The sequence below is a fragment of the Ambystoma mexicanum genome, chromosome 11 (assembly GCF_040938575.1).
Source record: "Ambystoma mexicanum isolate Mex_15411 chromosome 11, UKY_AmexF1_1, whole genome shotgun sequence".
Taxonomy (NCBI): Eukaryota; Metazoa; Chordata; class Amphibia; order Caudata; family Ambystomatidae; genus Ambystoma; species Ambystoma mexicanum.
In genome coordinates, this window is record NC_090934.1 from 770,540,781 (window position 1) to 770,553,793 (window position 13,013).

At 46.3% G+C, this 13,013-nt stretch overlaps 1 protein-coding gene across 5 annotated transcripts in view; it reads left to right on the forward strand.

Moving 5' to 3' along the window:
- DENND5A (DENN domain containing 5A) overlaps positions 1-13,013 on the forward strand; it is a 2,487,481-nt gene that overhangs the window by 570,421 nt on the left and 1,904,047 nt on the right. The window lies entirely within an intron of this gene.

Sequence of the window (13,013 nt, forward strand, 5' to 3'; positions counted from 1 at the left end):
GAGCCATACTAATTTCATCCTCTAATTATGACTACTACTAAAATGAAGATGGTATATATTTTGAGAGACTTGTGGAATTGTCATTGTGGTACAGGGGCTTGCTATGGAAAACCTGCTGCCTTATCGCCAAAAAATAGGAGAAGTAATTCTTCTGAAATCCCCATGGAGTCCTGGGGACTTAACACCACCTACCACCACTTGGAATCCAGCAGTAAATCCACCGGACCAAGTGTTGGTAACAGCAATTACATTTGGCAGTAGTTCAGTGGAACTACCTCTGAACTACCGCCAAACTCATAATGAGCCCCATTGTCTTACCCCTTCGGAAAACCATTGTCTACAGTTTTGAAAATGCCGCTCTCGAATGCCATCAACACCATTGATTGCCTGCATGTATCAGCATTCCGTTCCATTAATATAGTCTCATCTAGAAGTGCCCAAACCTGCAGAGTTTGTATTCTCCTTTCTAATCTATCATCTCTTTAGATATGCTTTTGGTAGCTCCCAACATACCCTTGTTTGTTGTCTCCAAGTAGAGCACAGTTTTCTAGGAGGTAGTTCCCTTTCACGTACCTTTTGAATTATTGCCTTTCCTGAAAAAGATGAACATTGAGGGGTGCTGCTGATTCTGCAGCTAATAGCTGCCATCTTAAAGAAGTCTGTTAGTTGTGGGGAAATAACATGTCGCTTTCCCTAATTGAACAACCTCCAAGGTGTTTTTTAGCCTACACATTCCAGAATGGCCAGAGCATGGGGGGAGCTATCCTCTGACATTTAGAGATTGAGATGTGGTTTTTGAGTAGGAATGCTTTCTTCATACAATCTGTACTAAAGTCAATGTTAGTTGCCAAAGTCCCCATAGCATCTTTTTAGGAATCCGCTCAGGTTTCCACAGTTGAAGTGTGGTTGATGGAAATGTGCAGCTTACTGACATGTGAAAGCATCACATATTTTTCATGGTGTTCTAGCTACCTTCTTTGGGAGATATAAATGCCTTTTGTAATATGACGTGCGGGGCTCCAAATTAAGATTGGGTAAGTGGGAGCTAAAAGCAGCTCCTGGGTATCGAGCATTAACCAGTGACCAGAAGCTACCAATGGGTAACGCAGAGCTAGTGCATAGCGTTCTGCAAATCTAACTTCCACATAAGATTATCATTGTGTCCACTATTTATGACTCATTGTGCTTTAAATATCTCAAAGATGTGACCTAATTTTTATAATAGAATGTCCCAAATGCCCAGAGTTAAATTCACATAGGTGTTTGTTTGGCATCAGTTGGCCTGGGGAGACAAATGTATCTCCTGGTAGCTGTTGGCGTTAAGCTAACCAGGCTCTTCTAGGCTACAACTAGAAGATAAATAGCTCCGAGCTCCCCTCAATTTTGAACCCTGACATGCCATAATGAGGATTTCACATGCCCAACCAGACTTAGTGCATTGGCAGTGCTTAATTGCACTTTAGTACGCGAAAACCTTCACTGAGTGATGAGCATAATGGATGTTTGTATTAATAGACATGCTGTGCTCCAAGATGGCATTTAGTCCTATGCCCTCGTGTGTAATGAGCTAAGGCAATGTAGTTTGTCCAAATGACTGGAATAGCGAGGAAACTGGGGGAGAGTTTGGTGTGATTATTTTTGCTGAGAAATTTGTTTTGACTTTGTTGTTTTCTTTGATTCAAACTCTGCCATTTTGGATGAACATGATGGTGTATTTGCAGCTATTTGTTTGGAAATGACAATAAATGTATTTCATTAAACGAAAATATAGCTATCAATGGAGTCATCTGTTGCCCTATACATGTGGAAATTACTTGACATACCTCGGGAAGCTGCTCGTAGGAGATGGAAGACTTGCTGTGTCAGGGGATGGTAGCCACCTATCTTTATTTTATTGGCTTCACAGGTTACAGCAACCTGAATCTCCCATTGAAGTTAGGAGGGGTTCTCAGTAGAAAAACTTGAACTTTGTGCATACGTCATGCCATCAGTCCTGGAAACACACCTGTTCAGAACACCATACCGACGCTCAAATGGAGCACATGAATTTGCCGGGCCACTGTATTTGAGTTTACTTGGACTAATAGAGGTTTGTCACTGGCAGTTTTTTTGTCCAAAGCCTTAATCAGCAGTCCTTTTGCTGACAGTTTTTTCCCCCCTCCAAGTCAGTTTTTTTGGGATCTTTTCTTTCACTTAAAATGTACCTGCTTTGTTGGTTTAGTGCTTTTTCAACAAAGACTTTGAAGAAGGTGCACAATCTAGTGTAATAATAAATGCATGCTTGAATACGTTCATGAGCACTTGCCTGACTTTTTAGGGATGTGTCTTAAGTACAAAAAGTGCTGAGCTTTGTTGTCCATCACCAAAGGTAGCCAGGAGGAGAAAATACCTTTTTCTACTAGCAGAGGCCCTAAAAAGTTCTTTTGCATTATTATTTCATTTCTCATAGGCTTGTAAAGTATAAGGGTATCTGTCAACACCAAGGTCCTTAGGATAGATAATAATGATATACAAAAAAGTGGACCTAAGTAGTGAGGTTGGATGGACACAATTCACAATGTTCAACTTAACACCATCAATTTATTACACAAAGTATCAACATATTCAAACACATACAAATTATACATTGGTAAATCACACACTTGACAACAAAACTAACATTCTAGACCTTTACATGAGCGTAATGAAATCATTGAAAACGACTACACTGCAGATATCTCACTGATCCAATTTCTACAAGATTCTCTATAGTACTGAGCTTAACTTCATCCATGTTGAAGGGAGGATTTACAACACCTGGAAATTTCTAGGTCTTGTATACGACCGGTCTCTTGACAGACCTTGCTACTCCAACAGAACTCTTCCAAGGAGGCTTTTTGCCCAATCGTATAGAAGCTCTTTCATGAGATCCTTACAGGATTTCACCTGTTAGTCTTTTACTTGCTTGGGTTGTTCCAAATAGGCTTGGGAGCCTCTTGGGGTGACAGAAAATCATATCAAAGGTGCCCCTTTGCTGGACATTTTAGCTTTGCACCATATATCAAAACCTTTAGCCCCTGTGGACAAGGAATTGTTTGAGATTATCCAGCTGCTAAAAACTCTAGGTATAGAAGCCTTTGTGTAGCTTTATAAATCTTTGTCTTGCACCCATCTTCTTAACAATCTTAATATTCAGTTGGTTCACAGTTTTCAGTCTTGCATTTCTTAAATAATTTTAGATTGGAAAAATTGAAGGCAGGTTTCAAACCATGCCATGGCCTGAATGTGTGTCTTCTTACCGTTGAATTACCTTAAAGATCTCAAAGGAAATTTACTTATAACAGATGCAGACAAATACACCTGATTATATTCTATAAAATGCAACCAAGTTGGCTTTTCAGTGCCACAAATTAGATAATTTGGGTAAGAGGGTCCAAGTGTTGGGCTTACTTAAGCAGTACCAGCCACATGATTCCGCCTAGCGATTTGTTTTCTCTCAAGGGAAAAATAAAATGTGATCCTGCACAAGCAAGAATAGTGACCCCCGGTATGAAAGCACAGGGTTCCATAACTAGATTAAACGATTGTGGGGTAACATATTAAGGTCATACAAGATGAGTCCATCTCTGAGAAAGGACACAAAGATTTAAGATTACAAGAATAGCAAATGTCAAGAGGCAGTTCAAGCAGATGATCGTCAAATGCTATCTGAAGGTTCCAAGAGACGTCACAAAATGTGTTATGAAGGAACAAGAACCTGATTCCTGATTGTGATCTGGAGAGTAGCGATTTGAGTCCATCCCCTCTGACGATTCATTCAGTGTGTAGGAGAGATTTGAACATTGAGAAATGCTGTTTCTTAACTACTGATTTAAGAAGCCTGAGTTGGGTGATTCTTTAGAACCTTTACAACTGTCAACACACACTAGATCCTCACAAGCACAAAAAGTAACAATTACAGCAATTCCGGAAAGCTACCCAAGTCAGGTATTCTTTATTTGGTTAAGATAGTATAGGTATGCGCTTTGATCCCCCAGAACCTTCTCCACTACACCTTTAAATCTGCTACATCCCATCTAGTCTTTAAAAATGTTCATAGATCTGCTCAACTTAAGTTTATTTGTTGAACAGAGGCTATTCTTATCCTGATAGAACACTTACATGCACATCTCCCAGATGAATTTGCTCCAGATTTTCTGTCTGCATCACTGCAAATATCATCCAAACAAATTCTAGTAATGAGCTGGACAATGAATCTCCGTATCAGTGACTACAATGATGCCATCTTACTAGAAACCTTCTATGGGGAAAACACGTCCATAATAAAAAATAGATGTTTTTGGGCTGACGTGCGATACAAAAATTCCATATTCCATAGCCCTGTCATCAAAATAAACCCCTTGTTGCAAAACTCTCAAAATGTTTGCTTTCTTAAAAAACATCCTTGAATACAGACGCTCCTATCTGTGAACAGGTAGAACTGCTTTGTCCACCACCACAGTATATAGTGCCTCTGTTGGAATAGCAAATACTGAGCCATTTAGGATCCGAGCACTCTGCCTTTCTGAAACTCTCCCAGCAGTCTTTTGGTGAAGCTGGTGGTTTTATGGAAATTAAGTGCATCTTTCATTAGAGGATCCCTATCCATGAACATCTAAAATTCTATTGGTCTTGTGTCTCACAAAGCTAATGTTGTTGCTGTTATGGCAGCTGTTAGCAATATTTAACGAAGACTTAGAAGGCTCTGCCAGTTAATGGTAGGTAGGCTCTCCCTTATGTTATTCCTGACCCACACAGTATTAGATGCAAGAGCAGTTCATGTAGGGACCTTGGAATCGTGTACCCATCTTGAAACACGCAAAGACCATTCTCGTCCTATGGTGGGAACATCCTGCCAGAGTACTTGAAAATACTGTTTCTAGATTGGTCACATGATTGTATTGTTCTTTTTGCTGTTATTGCCGACATGTATTTCGACCCAGGACAGTCTTTATCAAGTCTCTAACAGGTGTCAATTTTATAAAGCGATAGGTGTAGAATTTACAACATATACATGGTACATTAGTCACAAATGTATCAAACATGATTGTGTATCATCCAAATCTCATAGTTTAAGACCTCTTATTTAGAGAAAAGAACAAAAGGAGAAAAACACATTTACAGTAAATTAATAAAGGACAAATCAAATTACCAAATGTTGACATCCATTCAGAGTTGGGAGATGTGTCAGGGGCAGGGAGAAGAGAGAGACGGGTACAACTTTCAATTAAATCCAGATTATGCATTGGGGTACTGATGTACAACTAATAGGACAAGTAATGGAGCAGGTCTTAACTAAAATCTTTGAGAGTATGTGGGGATAGTGTTGGTATGGTACCTGCACTAAAGAAATGGTAGACTTGGCAGAGAAAAAAATGTGCTACTCCTTTAAATTTAGCATAGTATGCAGGGGCGCAACCCCGGGTCTGGAAACACCCCAAGACCCTGCACTCTGGCGTCTCACCTCAGTCTCTTTCCGCAAGGATGGTGTCGGAGCTGGTAGCTAGGTGTGGGAACTTTTTCAACTTTCCGAGTCCTTCCCGTTCTTTTGTTTTTTGAAATTCTTCATCTCCCTTCGGTGCCTTGCTTCCCCTGGTGCATGTCAGCTGCAGGAGGCTTCACAAGATGCACTTCCATCGATTGGTCTTTCCCGGCCTCGGACCCCCATGCGCTCTGCCTTGAGTGCCTGGGGCCCGACCACTGCTGGGACATGTGTTCAATTTACAGCTCTCTTGGTCACAGAGCCTTGAAGAATCCCGCTGGAGAAAGATCTTCCATCTTATCCTCCCAGTTATCTGTGCACAGGGGACAGGATGTGTTCCCTAGACCTCCTTCATGTCCCCATCTACCAGCTGCACCGGAAATGCCTGAGGTTCACTATCATTTCGCACCACTTCCAGTACAGGGTGTTGCCAATCGGCCTCAATTTGGCCCCTTGTGTGTTCACGAAGCACATGAATGCGGTTTCTGGCCTCCTTCGCCTGGAAGGCCACCACCTATACCCCTATCTGGACGACTGACTGGTGTGGCCAGCTCGCCCCAAGGGAGTTGTGCACTCCTGTCAGCGACTAGCAGATGTTCTTTACCAGCTAGAGTTCTCCCTCGACCAGCGGAAGTCTCAGTTGACCCCCACTCAGGACCTGATGTTCCTTGCAGTGCGCTGGGACACGCCGCTCAGAGAGTGTTCCCCATGTCGGAAAGGCTCCAGTCACTTCGGAGGGCGATTGGGCACTTTCTGGCCAACTCGACCATCTCGGCATGGTGGTTCCAGCACCTTTTGGGCCTGATGGCATCATGCGTGCTCACAGTGCGGCACACCCGCCTCAAGATGAGACGACTCCAGCTCCACCTGGCGGGCAATTGGGACCAGGAAACTGGGGTGAAATCAGATAGGCTTCCTAACCCTCTGCCCCTCCTTCCGGATCTCCACTGGTGGCTTTTGGACTGCAATATGGCAGTGGGAGCCCCATAGCCCCGGTTTCCCAGCCGGTGCCCACTCTGGTAGTGGCGTCAGATTCCTCTCTTGGGCTGGGGGGCACCCTGGATGGATTTTTGGATTCATGGTGCATGATCCAGGACGGAGGCCCTCCTGCATATCAATCTGCTGGAACTCAGAGTAGTGGGCCTGGCGCTCAGGGTATTTCTACCGGTCATCGGGGGCAAGGCGGTTCTGGTCAGGACTGACTATTCCAGGACTATGTTCTACTTGAACAAGCAGGGCGGCACCCGCTGTACCCTCCTGTGCATGGAGGCAGTGTCAATCTAGGAGTGGGCCATGTCGGAGGGGATATGGTTCTCCACTGTCCATCTCCCTGGGAACAACAATGTGGTGGAGTGGACTGCTGAGTGGTCTGCAGTCATTGGCAGTCCGTGGCTGTCCGGAATGGAGGACGAAACACGGCTGCTCCGGAGTGACCGCCAGCGTTGTGCGCATAGTGAAGCATGTCGGCCATCGACTAAACAGCTGTTGATGAATGCGCCCGCCGAGCTCCACATGCCCACCCCAGGCAAGAGCGTGGGCGTGAACTCTGGGGCCGTTGATAAGAGCTTGGCTGAAAGTCAGCTGCCGGCTGTACAACTATCAAACTTTGAACAGTCTCTGAGGAAAAGAGAAACAGAGGTATGAAGGTGTGCCTCGGTAAACAATGTGCCTTTGGAAGCGGAGTGGGAAACCTCCAAGCCACTCGACCTAGCACCAGAGGAACTGATTGATTGGCAACTAAATCGCCAGCCCAATGCAGAGGCTGAGTTAGGGCCGGCGGGGGGGCTTGCCTTACCTAGCGTACAGCCAATGCCTGCGGAACTCCTTGTTGAAACGCTTTAACGACTCATGCAATGTATCAATAGAGGGACCAGTGGAGCAACACCTAAACGCTTTAAAACAACTTCCCCAAAACGTTTCCAAAGCACCTGTCCCCCGAGGGATGCAGACAGTAAAGATTGAAGTGTATCCGAGGATGGAAATTGACGAGCTGTCATCCCCACCGGGGGATGCTACGCGGCACACTCGGTTGTAGTTGACCAGACTGATACCCAGGGGCATTGCTAGAGGGGGGGCTAAGAGGGCTATAGCCCCTGATCTTTTGGTTGTAGCCCCGGATAGAATCTCAGGAGCTACAGCCAAAAAACTAGCTAGCCCCCGGGTCTTTTCCAGACAGACCTGGCAAAGCTACAGCAAAAGATAAAGGGGAACATTGGGGAACAAAGGAAGATGAGGTTGGCAAAGAATCCTCTGGAGGGGGGTGGTGGAACTTTAGGGTGTATGGACAAGAGGAAGGATACTTGCCCACCTACGAGTGACCACGATGGTCCACACCAAAAGAAAGTGAAGACTGATGTGGCAGGTCACATAGTGTATAACGCACAGCAACAGAAAGGAAAAAAGTTCGGAAAGAAAACAAGAAATGCTTCCAAACAAACAAAGTCATTTGAGCATTTTGAATTCCTGTTCAGCACAGCAGAAGCAAGTTATATCAAATACGCTGTAAACCCTTTTTTAAAAAAGTTGATGGGAGCTAGCATACAGGAGAATGAAATTACTGATGCGGAACTGATTGAAGGTGCGGAAGTTATGAATGCATTTACATCGGCTAACTTATTGTCCCTAAGTGGTGACGCCAGTGAAAAGAATGAAAAGCAGGGACAAATAGTAGACGAACCATGAACAATACATGATGAGAAGGGGAGCGAGAAGGGTTTGCTTGAAAAGACTCCCCAAGTGCAGAGATGACATTTTGGGAAACCCCGCACTAAAGCCCAAAGTGAGAAGGAGGCTCCTTCCATTACATCTAAAATACTGCCTGCACTAGAGAGGGAGGCCCCTACAGAATTGGTACCTCCAACACTCATTAACAGCAGACGATAAAGGCGCAAGTGCATCATCACTAAACTGCAAATCAAGATTTAACAAAGATCAGGGTGTTAGTGAGGGGGGCCATTTTCTCATTGAAAATGAGTTTGTTAATGCACCAAAATCTACGTTCTATCAAGCTACGTCTAATCCCGTGGGGGACTGCCCTTGTCCAGCAAATAGATCACGGAAGGAGAATAAGGAGCAACAAGCTAGAGAGTATATGAAGAGGAAACTTTTGGACTTTGTTCTTCCTAGAGAGACACCAATAGTGAGCACTCCAACCAATAGACATTTAAGTGTGATAGCCACACCTATAACAAGAGAAACACCTTCTAAAAAGCCAGATCTCATGTCAATAATGTCAACGGTCACAATAGCCTTGGCACCTTTTTGCAAGCTGTTTGAATCATTGAATGATACTTTGAAAGATCATACCTCACTCGCGGCTTTAATGCACACAAAACTGTCCTATCTCGAAGGTTGTGTTGACAAAAAAGGGCGAGAAATTACAATACAGAGATGAAAAATCTCTTTCCACAAAGGACGCTCAAACTGATTATGAGGCCTCTGATGCCTCTCAAACGCACAAAGTAACGGTGGCTACTAAAACGGATGAGCTGAGGGTGGGCAGTACAGTCCAGGACGACGCGGCACCAACTACAGTGGCCAAGCAAAGTTTAGCAAATTCAAACAGTGAAAAACAAGTTGACAACCTGAATAATTGAAGTCAAGAGAAAGATCCAAAATGCCATCTCTCTGCAATCTCGCTCTTCGGCGAAGAAAGCCAAGACCAACGGCGCAGTCTTGTGTGCTTCATCTAGCCACTGTGATATAACTCGTCTTTCCCCGCTAGAAGTGCCCAAAGAATTGCGAGGTGAGCCTAAAGTGGGGGTGGAGGGGTTCCACTTCATCATATGGAATTTTCTCAGAGACTTTTTGTCCTTATCCACTCAGTAGCCTTCCAAGTCTAATTCTGCAGAGCCCTCAGCCTACCTTTTTATTTCATCAGCAGTTGCATCCGCCTGCATTTCTTTGACTGTAGCAATCCCATTCGAAGGGATTGTGTCCTCCGACGTATTCCTTATCTTAGATAGAAATCCTTCAGCTTTGCTGGCCTCGGAAAATTTTTTCGCCAGAGGGCGCTGCGCGTCGATGATCGCCGAGTCGATGACCCTCGACGGCCTCCGTGCCGACGTCGACGTCATCCTGCCTATAAAGGCCGCGCGCAGCGTCCGTTGCTCAGTTCCGTTTTTCCGCGCTTCGTTGTGCCTCGGAACACCGTTGCTCAGTTCTCGTCAAGATAACGTATATAATAACTACTATTTACCTCGATATCGATGGCATCCTCCTCCGACCCGACGACCCCTCGGTCCGGTTTCAAAAAGTGCCGAGACTGCGGGAAGAAAATGTCGTTGACGGACCCTCACAGGGTCTGTTTGTGGTGTCTGGGAATCACGCACCAGAGTTCGGAGTGTGAGGAATGCCTTTCCATGACGGCGAAAGCCTTGAAGGAGCGTAGGGGGAAGCTCGAGAGAGGTAGGTCAACTTTAACTTCCTCGAAAGCTTCTTCGGTAGAGTCGAGACGTTCGTCTCCTCACCATAAAAAACACTCTCGATCTAGATCACGAAGTGGCTCCCACCACTCGTCGACATCGAGACACTCGAAGAAGAGACGTAGGAGATCCCCTTCGTCATCTTCGTCGAGTTCTCCTGAGAGAGTTCATTGCCCCACAAAACGCAGCTCGCAAGCTGAGTGGGAGGAATTCAGGAAAAAGATGCTAAGCGTCTTCGAGAAAGCGGCCTCGTCCCCCTCGAAGACAGCTGAGGGTGATACCCCGGGTAAAAAACCCAAAAAATCTAAACGCCGCGAGTCGCAGTACCCGGCGGAAAAGTCAACCCGAAAGCGCCTCGAGCCATCGGGAGATAAAGCATCATCGACGCCATCGTCGAAAACTCCTTCGAAACAGAGGTCGGCGCCATCGACGCCGTTGTCGAAGGATTCATCGGCGCATCAGTCGATCGAGTCGACGCCGACGTCGACGCCGATATCGACGCCGGTGAAGGAAAGAACCACGGCTACTCCACAGCCAACGGTTAGACAAAAGACCTCCGACTCGACGCCGAGAACGTCGACGTCGTTCTCGAGCAGGACTCCGATCCTTTCGAGTTCTTCGAGGCCTAGTACACATTTCTCGACGCTTTTCACGGCGCCTTCGAGTACTTTCACGTCGGTGTCGACGACATCGACGTTTTCAAGGCCTGTGATGATGGCTCCTTCTGCATTGGAAATGGGGTTTATACCATTCCAAAAACCAATGTATCCCCCTTTAACCTCGATTTTTGAGGAAAGGGAGGATTCAGACCAAGATATTGATTTACAGAGGACCACATCACTAGAGCCAGAGACTTTCGCCTCTGAGGAAGGAAGATTAAAAAATCTTCAGGATGCACTTCAGGAAGCTAGTGGCTTGGACACTTCTCCTGAAGCAGAATTTATCAAACCAGACCCAGGAGAACATGCGGAGACTCCATATAGAGCTCTGATGTCTAGAATCATAGAATTTATGGGTTGGTCTGCACCTTCTCCTGCCTTTCAGCAGGATGACCTCACTGACATACTGGACAAGGGCCCACAGGAGGATCCTGTGGTTCCATTTCACTCTGCTCTACAGAGAAGGATTTTGACAAACTGGGAAACGCCAGAAATTATCCCGGCAGTAAATAAAAAACTGTCAACAAAATACAGGGTGGCTAGTTCTGACCCTGAATATTTGTCAAAACACCCTACTCCTGAGAGCTTGGTTGTACAGGCTGCAACCTCATCAGGCAGCACATCTGCATACCCCACTGCTCCGCAGGATAGGGATGACAAAAAGTATGATGCCATGGCTAAGAAGGTTTTTTCTGCCTGTAGCATGGCGTTAAAGTCTATTAACGCGACCTGTACGCTCGCTAGGTTCAGCCACACCCTTTGGGAGTGCGCTTCATCAGCGGCTGACTGCCTCCAAGAAGGAGAGGAAAGGGACGCATTTTTAAACATCATCAGGGATGGTAAAGATGCGATGTGCGAGACCCTACAAACTGGCCTAGATTCTGCTGACAGTATCAGCAGGGCCATGGCGGCAAGTACCACAATCCGCAGGCATGCGTGGTTGAGGAAGTCTGGTTTTGCCTCTGACGTGCAGACCAGGCTTTTGAATATGCCCTTTGACGGTTCTACCCTCTTTGGAAAGAAGGCGGATGACAGTTTGGAGAAACTGCAAACGTCCAAGGCAGCAGCCAAGTCATTGGGAGCTGCTATCCGTCAGAATACCTTTCGTCCTTCGGGATCATCGTGGAGAGGACGGTCCTTTCGTTACTATTCCTCATATGGAAGGGGCAGGGGACGACCGGCTCAAAGAGGCCAAGGAAGATTTACCCGTGGTGGACGGGGTAGGGGAAAGAAAGCCGCACCCGCAGGAGCAGGAGCCACTTTACCTTCGGCAACTGCATCAGCCGCTTCAAAACCACTCTGAGGTCTCCCCTCACAGAACACCAGTAGGGGGCAGGTTAACTCACCATCTGACGGAATGGCAGGCTATTACGTCAGATGCTTGGGCTCTGGAGACAGTGGCCCAAGGTTACTGCCTGCCCTTCCTACATATCCCTCAGAGTCATCCACCGGGGAACAACCCTTTGAAGCTTCCAGATCCGCTCCTCTTGCAGGAGGTTTTAGACCTGCTAGAGAAAGGTGCCATAGAACTGGTACCTGTAGCGGAAAGGAACAAGGGTTGGTACTCCCCCTACTTCATAATACCGAAGAAGGACGGAGGACTGAGACCCATCTTAGACTTACGGGAATTGAACAAATTCCTCCGAAAGGACAAGTTCAAGATGGTGACTCTCTCTCAGATCCTTCAGGCCCTCCAGCTTCAGGACTGGTTGGTATCTCTAGACCTCCAGGACGCTTATTTCCATGTGCCGATCCATCCCAGGCACAGGAGATACCTGAGGTTCGCAATTGGCAGCTCTCATTATCAATTTCGAGTTCTGCCATTTGGGCTAACCTCCGCCCCGAGGGTCTTTACCAAGCTAATGTCGGTTGTGGCTGCAAGTCTAAGGAGGGAAGGGATTCATGTCTACCCTTACCTAGACGATTGGTTGATCAGAGCTGTATCTTCGGAACAGGCTCAGAGACAACTAGATTATGTTTGCCACTTCCTTCACAAGCTGGGCTTCTCCCTCAATTTAAAGAAGTCACAGATGATACCATCACAGAGACTCCAATTCATTGGAGCAGTCCTGGACACTTCCCTGGGAAAAGCCTTGCCACCAGAGGTGAGGGCTCGAGATATTCTGCAGATGGTCATCAGATTTCAGAATGCCCAATATCTCCCAGCCTACGACTTTCTGAGGTTGCTAGGCCTCATGGCATCCTGCATATTCCTCGTGCCGGAGGCTCGCCTGAGAATGAGATCCCTCCAGTGGGCACTGAGAACTCAGTGGTCACAGTTCTCAGGAAGGATGACAGATCTCCTTCGGATCCCGGTCAAAGTAGCCCGAGACCTTCAGTGGTGGGCCTGTCGGGAGAACATCCTGAAAGGAGAAATGTTTTGGCAACCATGGCCGGAGATAACAGTAGTCACGGATGCCTCACTCACGG